Genomic DNA, 12,437 nt, shown 5'->3' with positions numbered 1-12,437 from the left:
ACTAAAGTCTGTAGTTAGAGACACAGAAGGACACTATATCATTCTTAAAGGGTCTATCCAACAAGAAGATCTAACAATTGTAAATATCTATGCCCCCAACATGGGAGCAGCCATCTACATAAGCCAACTGTTAACCAAAATAAAGAGTCATATTGATAACAATACGTTAATTGTAGGAGACCGCAATACTCCACTCTCAGCAATAGACAGATCATCTAAGCAGAAAATCAACAAGGAAACAAGAGCTTTGAATGATACATTGGACCAGATGGACCTCATAGATATTTACAGAACATTCCACCCTAAAACAACAGAATACTCATTCTTCTCAAGTGCACATGGAACTTTCTCCAGAATAGACCATATACTGGGTCACAAATCAGGTCTCAACCCATACCAAAAGACTGAGATTATTCCCTGCATATTCTCAGACCACAATGCTCTGAAACTGGAACTGAATCACAAGAAAAAATTTGGCAGAAATTCAAACACTTGGAAGCTAATGACCATTCTGCTCAAGAATGTTTGGGTCAACCAGGAAATCAAAGAAGAACTTAAACAATTCATGGAAATCAATGAGAACGAAACACATTGGTCCCAAATGTATGGGATATTGCAAAGGCGGTTCTAAGGGGGAAATACATAGCCATCCAAGCCACACTCAAAAAAACAGAAAAATCCCGAATGCACCAACTAACTCTACACCTTAAAGAACTAGACAAAAAGCAACAAACGATGCCTAAGCCATGCATCAGAAGAGAAATAATTAAAATTAGAGCAGAAATCAATGCATTAGAAACCAGAAACACAGTAGATCAGATCAAGGAAACTAGAAGTTGGTTCTATGAAAGAATAAATAAGATCGATAAACCACTGGCCAGACCTATCCAAAAGAAAAGAGAAAGGACCCAAATTAATAAAATTATGAATGAAAGGGGAGAGATCACGACTAACACCAAGGAAATAGAAACAATTTTTAGAAATTTTTATCAACAACTATATGCCAATAAACTGAGCAATGGATGAAATGGAGGCCTTCCTGGAAACCTATAAGCTGCCAAGACTGAAACAGGAAGAAATTGACAACCTGAATAGGCTAATCACCAGTAAGGAGAACGAAGCAGTGATCAAAAAACAAGAGTCCAGGGCCTGATGGATTCCCTGGGGAATTCTACCAAACATTCAAAGAAGAAATAATACCTATTCTACTGAAGCCGTTTCAAAAAAAAAACAAAATACAAAAAACAGAAGGAAACCCTCCAAACTCATTCTATGAGGCCAGCATTACCTTAATCCCCAAACCAGGCAAAGAACCCATCAAAAAGGAGAATTTCAGACCTATATCCCTGATGAATATGGATTCCAAAATCCTCAACAAATCCTAGCTAATAGGATCCAACAATACATTAAAAGGATCATCCACCACGACCAAGTGGGATTTATCCCCGGGATGCAAGGGTGGTTCAACATTCGCAAATCAATCAATGTGATAGAACACATTAATAAGAGGAAGGAGAAGAACCATATGGTCCTCTCAATTGATGCAGAAAAAGCATTTGACTCTCCTGATTAAACTCTCCAGAGTATAGGGATAGAGGGAACATTCCTCAAGTTCATAAAATCCATCTATGAAAAACCCACAGTGAACATCATCCTCAATGGGGAAAAGCTGAGAGCCTTTCCCTTAAGATCAGGAACATGTGAAGGATGCCCACTCACGCCACTGTTGTTCAACATAGTAATACAAGACCTAGCAACAGCAATCAGAGAACAAAAAGAAATAAAAGGTATTCAAATTGGCAAAGAAGAAGTCAAACTCTCTCTTTTCACAGACGACATGATACTTTATGTGGAAAACCCAAAAGTCTCCACCCCCAAATTTGTAAAACTCATACAGCAATTCAGTAACTTGGCAGGCTACAAAATCAATGCACAGAAATCAGTTGCCTTCTTATACACTAACATCGCAACTGTAGAAAGAGAAATTAGAGAAATGATTCCATTTACAATAGCACCAAAAACCCTAAGATACCTCGGAATAAACCTAACCAAAGAGGTAAAGGATCTATACTCTTCAAACTACAAAACACTCATGAAAGAAACTGAAGAAGACACAAAAAGATGGAAAAATATTCCATACTCAATGATCAGAAGAATAAACATTGTTAAAATGTCTATGCTACCCAGAGCAATCTATACCTTCAATGCCATCCCGATCAAAATTCCAATGACATTTTTCAAAGCGCTGGAATAGACATTCCTAAAATTTGTATGGAATCAGAAAAGACCCCGAATCACCAAGGAAATGTTGAAAAAGAAAAACAAAGCTGGGGGCAACATGTTGCCCGATTTCAAGCTATATTATAAAGCTGTGATCACCAAGATCTGTACTGGCACAAAAACAGACATACAGACCAATGGAACAGAATAGAGCACCTAGATATGGACCCTCAACTCTATGGTCAAATAATCTTTGACGAAGCAAGAAAAAACCTGCAATGGAAAAAAGACAGTCTCTTCAATAAATGGTGCTGGGAAAATTGGACAGCCACATGCAGAAGAATGAAACTCGGCCATTCTCTAACACCATTCACAAAGATAAACTCAAAGTGGATGAAAGACCTCAATGTGAGACAGGAATCCAACAAAATCCTAGAGGAGAACATAGGCAGTAACCTCTTGGACATCGCCCACAGCAACTTCTTTCAAGATACATCTCCAAAAGCTAGCAAAACGAAAGCAAAAAGGAACTTTTGGGACTTCATCAAGATAAAAAGCTTCTGCACAGCAAAGGAAACAGTCAACAAAACAAAGAGGCAACCCACAGAATGGGAGAAGATATTTGCAAATGACACTACAGATAAAGGGCTGGTATCCAAAATCTATAAAGAACTTCTCAAACTCGACACCCAAAAAAACAAAGAACCAAGTCAAAAAGTGGGCATAAATTATGAAGAGACACTTCTCTGAAGAAGACATACAAATGGGTAACAGACACATGAAAAAATGTTCATCATCATTAGCCATCAGGGAATTCCAAATCAAAACCACATTGAGATACCACCTTACACCAGTTAGAATGGCAAAAATGGACAGGGAAAGAAACAACAAATGTTGGAGAGGTTGTGGAGAATTGGGAACCCTCCTACACTGTTGGTGGGAATGCAAGTTGGTATAGCCACTTTGGAAAACAGTGTGGAGGTGCCTCAAAAATTTAAAAATAGAGCTTCCCTATGACCCAGCAATTGCAGTCCTGGGTATTTACCCCAAAGACACAGATGTAGTGAAAAGAAGGGCCATATGCACCCCAATGTTCATAGCAGCAATGTCTGCAACAGCCAAACTGTGGAAAGAGCCAAGATGCCCTTCAACAGATGAATGGATAAAGAAGATGTGGTCCATATATACAATGGAATATCACTCCGCCATCAGAAAAGATGAATACCCAACTTTTACATCAACATGGATGGGACTGGAGGAGATTATGCTAAGTGAAATAAGTCAAGCAGAGAAAGTCAATTATCATATGGTTTCACTTATTTGTGGAACATAAGGAATAGCATGGACGACATTAGGAGAAGGAAGGGAAAAATCGGGGAGGGGGTTGGGGGAGAGATGAACCATGAGAGACTATGGACTCTGAGAAACAAAAGGGTTTTAGATGGAAGGGGGCAGGGGGATTGGTTAGCCTGGTGATGGGTATTAAGGAGGGCACGTACTGCATGGAGCACTGGGTGTTATACGAAAACAATGGATCGTGGATCACCACATCAAAAACCAATGATGTATTGTATGGTGACTAACATAATATAATAAAATTTAAAAAAAATCAAGACAGATTGGATAAAAATAAAAGATTCAATAATATTCAGTCTAGAAAAGATACACTTAAAGAGATATAAATAAGATAGAAATAAAAGATGGAAGAGATATACTGAACAAATGTGAACCAAAACAAAGCTGGAGTAGCATTTTCAGTATCTGACAAAATCGAATTAGGTGACAAAAACAGAAGATATACACATCATATACATATGCGTCTTACAATACAGTTTTGAAATACATCTCACTTGATGTACTTTACTTGTAGCAGAACTTTAGAGAAAAAAACATTTGGATATTTTAACACTCTACTTAGAAAACGACAGATTAAGAATGCAAAAAAAATTAATAGAGATATAGAACACTTGCAGAATACAAGTAAAAAACTCAAGCTATTTCATACACAGAGTAGAACTCTATCCAACAGAGAACATATAATCACTCAAGACAACAAACAAAATATTTCCAAAAAAGCAACATGATTATGGCTATTAAGAAAGCCTCAATAAAGTCAAAAGACTCAATATCACACAGTCCATGTTCTCCAACCATAATACAATGGCATTAGAAATTATAAAAAATAAAAGCCAATATTTAGCATGTGTTTGGAAACAAAATGCCATACTATTAAATTAATCATGGCTTAAAAGGAAATTCTAAACAAAATTAAGAGATATTTAAAAGTGAATTATAATAAAAGCACAACAAATGAAAATCTATGTGGCACAGCTAAAACAGAACTAAGAAGGAAATGTATGGCTTTAAGCACATTTATCAAAAAACAACAAAGGTTAAAAATAAACTAGTGAATAAGTCAATTCAATGAAAACACCAAAAGAACAAAGAAACAAGGAAAATACAGATATTAAAAAGCAAAGTATCCCCCCCCACACATACACATTCACACACACACACACACAAAAAAAAACCCAAAAAACAAAAAATCTAATTTGAAGGCATATATGTACCCCAATGTTTATAGCAGCATTATTTACAATAGCCAAATTATGGAAAAAGCCCAAATGTCCATTGACTGATGAATGGATAAAGAAGATGAGGGTAGTTAAGATGGCGGACAAGCTTCCCTTGTCCCTTGAACACAGCTAGATCAACAACAAATCATTTTGAACATCTAGGAAATCAATCTGAGGACTAAGAAAACAATCAGCACAATTGGAGGTAGAGAACATGGTAGATGCAAGGTTTGGAGCTGTGAACTGGAGGAGGGAAAAGCTGCTGTGCCATGAAGGAGAGGGAGCCATTTTCGTGAAGCAAAGTCAGGGAGAGAGGGAGAGAATCGAGAGAAAGCAGCAAGTAGGGTTCACACAATAAACTGAGGGGAGGGGATCCTCTGGGTCGCACTGAGAGAGATGAGAGATTGCTCCCCCTCCTGGCGTACATTTGGAGGAGGGTATTTTTTGCCTCACCAAGGACAAAGAACCTGCCAGGAGCCATTGCTGCCCTTCAGCAGCAAGGGACAGAGACACACACCGAGGGTAGATAACCTGGTCACAACTTTTCACTGTGCATCACAATAGACTGCAGACACTGCATGCATACCTTGCCACTGCTTTTCTGGGACAGAATGCTGATAGGTGCACCACAAAGCTCTCCTCTGGGGGAGGGAAGCGTGTCCACAATTTGCTAAGCTCCTTAAGATTTGGAGTTTTGAATCCCAGCTGCACCCCAGAGCTAAAACACAGGTGCAGACAGCTGGGCACAGACAGGGTGAGGGCAACTATCAGATGAAAGCCTGGGACAACAGAAATTGTTCACTTTTCTGTGAAGGCCACCTCGACAGTGACAAACACGAGTCCCCATCCCCAGAGACAAGAGGGTGGGTTGACACCATCTTCCACCCCCCCACCCCCCTGACCCACAGCACAGTTGGATTTTAGAGAGAAACACAGCACCTCCGGTGGAAGCTACAGTGACTTACAACGAATCTCACCTCACTGTGCCTGGGTAGAGGCATCTTTGCAAAGGCAGGGCTGACTGTGAGCCAGCGTGAGAGGCCTCTCCTTTAGAAGACCAACACAGGCGCCCCAGCATATACCAGGTCTCCTGATCATAGAGTGCTCCAAAGGATCAGCTACAGTTCTGGAGGAAGAGGACCAGGACCATGCTTACTTTTTTCTTCAAATCTTTTATTTTTTTATATATATATTTTTTTCTTCTTTTTTCTTTGGTATTAGGCTTATAGTTTCTTCTTCATTTGTTGGTCTGTTTCCTTTTCTTGTTTTTTGGATGAGGCTTCTTTTTTTTCTCTTTCTTTTCTTTTTTCCTTCTTTCTTATTCTTTGGAATCAGGATTATACTTTTCATTTCTCTGTTTCCTTTTTGGTTCCCCTTGATTTTCTCTTCTTGGATCTGTCCTTTTTTTTGTTTTTAATCAGGCTTATCTTAACAAACAAATCCAAGTACACCTAGTTAAAAGTCCAAACATTCCACACTGCAAGCAAGGGAGAACCTCTGCAGAGAACTGACCTGTGGGAAAGAGCAGACAAAATACAATCCCAGACTGCACACAACATGCACCAGGAACACTTCCTGAAGCTCCAGGACCTAGACAGTGCAGAAGCCATTTTTAATACAGTATTACTCTCAGGAGCAAAGAAAAATCACAAGCTTTCAAAATATGCAAAAAATAGAAAACTAGACATAATGATAATACAGAGGAATTCTCCCCAAAGAAAGATCACAAAGAAATCACAATGAAGACTTTAATCAAAACAGATATAAGCAATATATCTGAACAAGAATTTAGAACAACAGTCATAAGAATACTAGCTGGGCTTGAAAGAATCATAGAAGACAAAAGACAAACGCTGGCTTTAGAGATAAAAGACCTAAAAAGTAGTCAGGGTGAAATAAAAAATGCTATAACTGAGATGCAAAACAGATTGGATAGATATAATCACGACAAGGATTGAAGAGGCAGAGGAGAGAAGAGGTGGTAGAGAAGATAAAATTATGGAAAATAATGCAGCTGAAAAGAAGAGGGGGAAAAAACTATTAGATCATGAATATAGACTTAGGAAACTCAGCAATTCCACAAAGTGAAATAAAATTCATATCATAGGAGTCCCAGAAGAAGAAGAGTGGGAAAAAAGAGGCAGAAGATTTACTTGACAAATTGTAGCTGAGAACTTCCCTAATCTAAGGAAGAAAACAGGCATTCAAGTCCAAGAGGCACAAAGAACTACCCTTAATATCAACAAAAACACATCAACAAGACATTTCATAGTGAAACTTGCAAATACAAAGATAAAAAGACAATTCTGAAGGCAGCTAGGTACAAAAGATCCGTAACCTAGAAGGGTAGACACACAAGGCTGCAGCAGACCTGTCCATAGAAACTAGGCAGGCCAGAAAAAACAGCATGATATATTCAATGTACTAAATGGGAAAAATATGCAGCCAAGAATACTTTATCCCCAAGGCTGTTGTTCAGAATAAAAGGAGAGATAAAGAGTTTCCAGGACAAACAAAAACTAAAGAAGTTCATTGACCCTAAGCCAGCTCTGCAAGAAAAACTAAAGTGGACCCTTTGAATGGGAAACACAAAAAAAGTAACAAAGACTAGAAAGGAACAGAGACAACCATCAGGAACAGCAACTTTACAGGTAATAAAATGGCATGAAATTCATAACTTTCAATTATTATTCTGAATGTAAAAGGACTAAATGCTCCAATCAAAAGTCATAGGGTATCAAAATGGATTAAAAAGAAAACAACACCCATGGATATCATGCTTACAAAAGACCCACGTTTGACCAAAAGACGCCTCCAGATTGAAAGTGAGAGGATGGAAAACCATTTATCATGCTAATTGCCATCAAAAGAAAGCTGGAATATCCATATTAATATCAGACAAACTAGATTATAAACCAAAGACTGTAATAAGAGATGAAGTACATTATATCATAAAACTGTCTATCCATCAAGAAGGCTTAATAGTTGTAAATATTTATGCCTCCTAATCTGGGAGAAGCCAAATATGCAATCAATTAATAACAAACTTAAAGAAACTCACTGATAATAATACAATAATAGTAGGGGACTTTAGCACACCACTGATAGCAATGGACAGATCATCTAAGCAGAGGAGATCAACAAGGAAACAAAGACTTTGAATGACACACTGGACCAGATGGACTTAACAAATATATTCAGAACATTTCATCCTAAGGCAGCAGAATACACATTCCCTTTGAGTGCACATGGAACATTCTCCAGAACAGATCACATAATGGGTCACACTCAGGCCTCAACCGGTACAAAAAGACTGAGATCATACCATGTATATTTTCAGACCACATGCTAGGAAACAAAGTCAACCACAAGAAGAAATTTAAAAGGACCACACATACATGGAGGTTAAAGAATATCCTGCTAAACAATGAATGGGTCAACCAAAAAATTAAAGAAGAATTTAAAAAAATATATGGAAGCAAAAGAAAATGAAAACATGACAGTTCAAAACCTTTGGGATGCAGAGGTGGGCAATATGGCAGAGGAGTAGGAGACTCCATTTCAACCAGTCCCCTGAATTTACGTGGATATCTACCAAACCATTCTGAACACCCACGAAATCAGGCTGAGATGTAAGAATATATATCTGGATCTCTAAAAGCAGAAATTATCTGCCAGGGAGCCTGGGTGGCTCAGTTGGTTAAGCGACTACCTTCGGCTCAGGTCATGATCCTGCAGTCCCAGGATCAAGTCCCGAGTCGGGCTCCCTGCTCAGCGGGGAGTCTGCTTCTCCCTCTGACCCTCCCCCCTCTCATGCTCTCTCTCTCTATCTCATTCTCTCTCTCAAATAAATAAAATCTTAAAAAAAAAAGAAATTATATGCCAGTCTGAGGTATGAAGGGTGGAGTCATGATTCTCTGGGTAGATATCAGAAGGTAAACAGAAGGGGGAGGGAGCCCCCATAAGCTGGCACTGGAAAGTGATATGACACCGAAGCGCAAGAGCGGCCTGCGCCAGGGGACCGCCAATAACGCAGAGCGCCAGCAGTGGGCCGGCAGGCCACTTTATAACAGCGCTCAAATAGGATCCAGGAGCTGCGGGACCACTCAGGGTTTTAGAAGCACAAAAGGCAGAGACAAGTGGGGCTCCTGAGTTGATTGCTGAGAGGGTCGCTGCAGATGTGCACCGCCCGTGGAAGGCTGCGGTTTTCAGCAGCGCTTGCAGAAACAGAGACTGTGTGTCCTGGAGGGTTCAGAGAAGAGTAGCCTGTGATTTCTCTGCTCTGGGTCAGAGGTCTGCGAGTGGACATTTTCTTTTGCTCTGGCCCTGAGAAAAGGCAGGCCAAAGAACAAAAGCCCAAAAAACCGGTTTCCATGGAGACCAGCCCCTTCACAAGGGGCAGGGCAACTCCTACCAAGCAAGGATGCCTGAGAAACAGCGCTGCAGGCCCTTCTCCCAGAAGACAAGCTGGAAGAACAAGAGGACGACAACACTAGGGTCCCCATTAAACTCTATAACCCCAACACCAAGGGAAAGTAGTATATTGAGCTCCACGCACTGCCTCACAGCTGGTATATTTTTCAGATACAATTTTTTTCCTTTTTTTCCTTTTTATTTTTTCTCATGCTTCTCTGGGTTTTTTTTTTTCACCTTTTTCTCATTTCAACTAGATGTTTAATATAACATAATTCATAGTAGTTTTTTAACTTGTACTTTTTCACACCTATGTTTTTTTATACAGATTTAAGCTTCAATGTAGTCCTTTTTTCCCTATTCAATATTACCATTATATATATCACAGTTTTATTTTCCCTATAACTCTGAGAAGTACTAAACCTCTAACAGATCAAAATACACCTAGGAAGAACTGAAACACCCTACCTAGCCCACACTCAGAGATTACAGACCCCCTCCGCTGACCCCCCTTTCTTTTTAATTTTCAATTTTTAAATTCTTTTCAATTTTTTAACATTATAAATTTTATTCTTGGGTTTCATTTTGCTTTTGATTTTTCAATGGTGACTTTCGACTGCTCCAGATTGTCCCTGGGTGCATCTTGCCAGGATCGTGGTTGATACTTTGGGATCTGTACATTCCCTCAACCACCTCTCAACAGAATGAATAGGAGGAGGAACTCCCAACAAAGAAAAGAACCAGAGACAATGGCCTCTCCAGCAGACTTAATGGATATGGATATAAGCAAGATGTCAGAGATAGACTTCAGGGTACCAGTTATGAAGTCAATAGCTAGGCTTGAGAAAACCATTAGCAGCAATATAGAATCTCTAAGGGCAGAAATGAGAGCTAATAAGGCTGAACTTAAAAATACTATAAGTGAGATGCAGTCTAAACTGAATACTCTAACAGCTAGGGTAAATGAGGCAGAAGAATGGATTAGTGATCTAGAAGATAAGCTGATAGGAAGAAAGAGGAGGAGGGCTGGACCAAACAGCTTAAAATCCGTGAGAACAGACTTAGAGAGATTAATGATGCCATGAAATGTTCCAATGTCAGAACTATTGGAATCCCTGAGGGGGTGGAGAGAGAGAGACAGAGGTCTAGAAGGTATATTTGAGCAAATCGTAGCTGAAAATTTCCCTAACCTGGGGAAGGAAATAGCATTCACATCCAAGAGGCAGAGAGGACCCCTCCCAAGATCAAGGAGAAGAGACCAAGGCCCTGCCATATAATAGTAAAACTCGCAAATCCTAGAACCAAGGAAGCTATCTTGAGAGGAGCAAGGGGGAAGACATTTTTTACGTACGGAGGGAGGAATATCAGAATAATGTCAGGCGTGTCCACAGAGACCTAGCAAGCCAGATTGGGCTGTCAAGACATATTCAGGGTACTAAATGAGAAGAACATGCATCCAAGAATACTTAATCCAGCAAGCTATCATTCAAAACAGATGGAGAGATAAAGAACTTCCAGGACTGGCAAAAATTGAAAGAATATGTGACCACCAAGCACACCTTCAAGAAATACTAAGAGGGACTCTATAAAAGAAGAAAGACCCCAAGAGTAAGATAGACCAGAAATTTACAGAGGCTCTATAAAAGCAGGGACTGTACAGAAAATAGGATGGCAATAAATAGATATCTTTCAGGAGTTATTCTCAATGTGAACGGCCTAAATGCTCCCGGGAAATGGCACAGGGTTGCAGATTGGATATCAAGTCAGGACCAATCCATATGTGGGCTACAAGAGACTCACTTTGAACTTAAAGACTCCTCCAGAGTTAAAGTGAGAGGATGGAGAACCATTTTTCATGCCAAAGGACCTGAGATGAAAGCTGGGGTAGCAATTCTCATATCAGACAAATTACAAATTAAACCAAAGATTGTATTAAGAGATCCAGAGGGAGACTATATCATTCTAAAAGGGTCTATCCAACAAGAAAATCTAACAATTGTAAATATCTATGCTCCAAACATGGGAGCAGCCAACTACATATGCCAGCTGTGAACCAAAATAAAGAATCAGTTCGACAGTAATACATTAATAGTAGGAGATTTTAACACTCCACTCTAAGCAAGGACAGATCATCTAAACAGAAGACCAACAAAGAAACAAGAGTTATGAATGACACATTGGACCAGATGGACTTCATAGATATATACAGAACATTCCAGCCTAAAACAAAAATAATTATTTGTCTCAAATGCACAAAGAACTTTCTCCAAAATAGATCACATTCTGGGTAAAAAAATGAGGTCTCAGCCAATACCAAAAGATTGAGATTATTCCCTGCATGTTATCAGACTACAATGCCTTGAAACTGGAACTCAGTCACAAGGAAAACTTTGGAAGGAATTCAAACACTTGAAAGTTAAAGAGCATCCTGCTAAAGAATGACTGGGTGAACCAGGAAATTAAAGAAGAACTTAAACAATTATGGAGACTAATGAGACTGAAAACACTTCAGTCCAAAACCTATGGGATACTGCAAAGGAGGTCCTAAGAGGGAAATACATAGCCATACAAGCCTTTCTCAGAAAATTAGAAAAATCCCAAATGCACAAGCTAACCTTACACCTAAAGGAGCTGGACAAAGAACAACAAATAAAACCTAAACCAAGCAGAAGAGAAATAATAAAGATTATTGCAGAGATCAATGAAATAGAAACCAGAAAAACAGTAGAACAGATCAACAAAACTAGAAGGAGTTTCTTTGAAAGCATTAATAAGATCGATAAATGACTGGCCAGACTTGTCCAAAAGAAAAGAGAAAGGACCCAAATTAATAAAATCATGAATGAAAGGGGAGAGATCAGAAATAACACCCAGGAAATAGAAACAATTCTTAGAAATTATTACAAAGAACAATATGCCAACAAATTAAGCAACCTGGAAGAAAAGGATGCCTATCTGGAAACTTACAAACTACCAAGACTGAAACAGGAAGAAATAGACAATCTGAATAGACAACCAGTAATGAAATCAAAACAATAACCAAAAACCTTCCAAAAAACAAGATTCCAGGGACAGATGGCTTCCCAGGGGAATTCTACCAAATATTTAAAGAAATCATACCTATTCTACTGAAGCTGTTTCAAAAAATGAAACAGAAGGAGAACTTCCAAACTCCTTCTATGAGGCCAGCATTACCTTGATCCCAAAACCAGGCAAAGACCCCATCAA

The 12,437-nt window shown here is 39.1% G+C and overlaps 1 long non-coding RNA gene across 1 annotated transcript in view; it reads right to left on the bottom strand.

Annotated features, from left to right (window-relative positions):
• Positions 1–12,437, bottom strand: part of LOC144380344 (uncharacterized) — a 387,567-nt gene that overhangs the window by 328,706 nt on the left and 46,424 nt on the right. Inside the window, exon 2 of the long non-coding RNA XR_013444468.1 lies at positions 5,774–6,308. This is a non-coding gene — a long non-coding RNA (uncharacterized LOC144380344). The remainder of the gene's footprint in view (positions 1–5,773; positions 6,309–12,437) is intronic.

This window comes from Halichoerus grypus, chromosome X (genome assembly GCF_964656455.1).
Source record: "Halichoerus grypus chromosome X, mHalGry1.hap1.1, whole genome shotgun sequence".
NCBI lineage: Eukaryota > Metazoa > Chordata > Mammalia > Carnivora > Phocidae > Halichoerus > Halichoerus grypus.
This window is presented reverse-complemented; position numbering and strand designations above follow the sequence as displayed.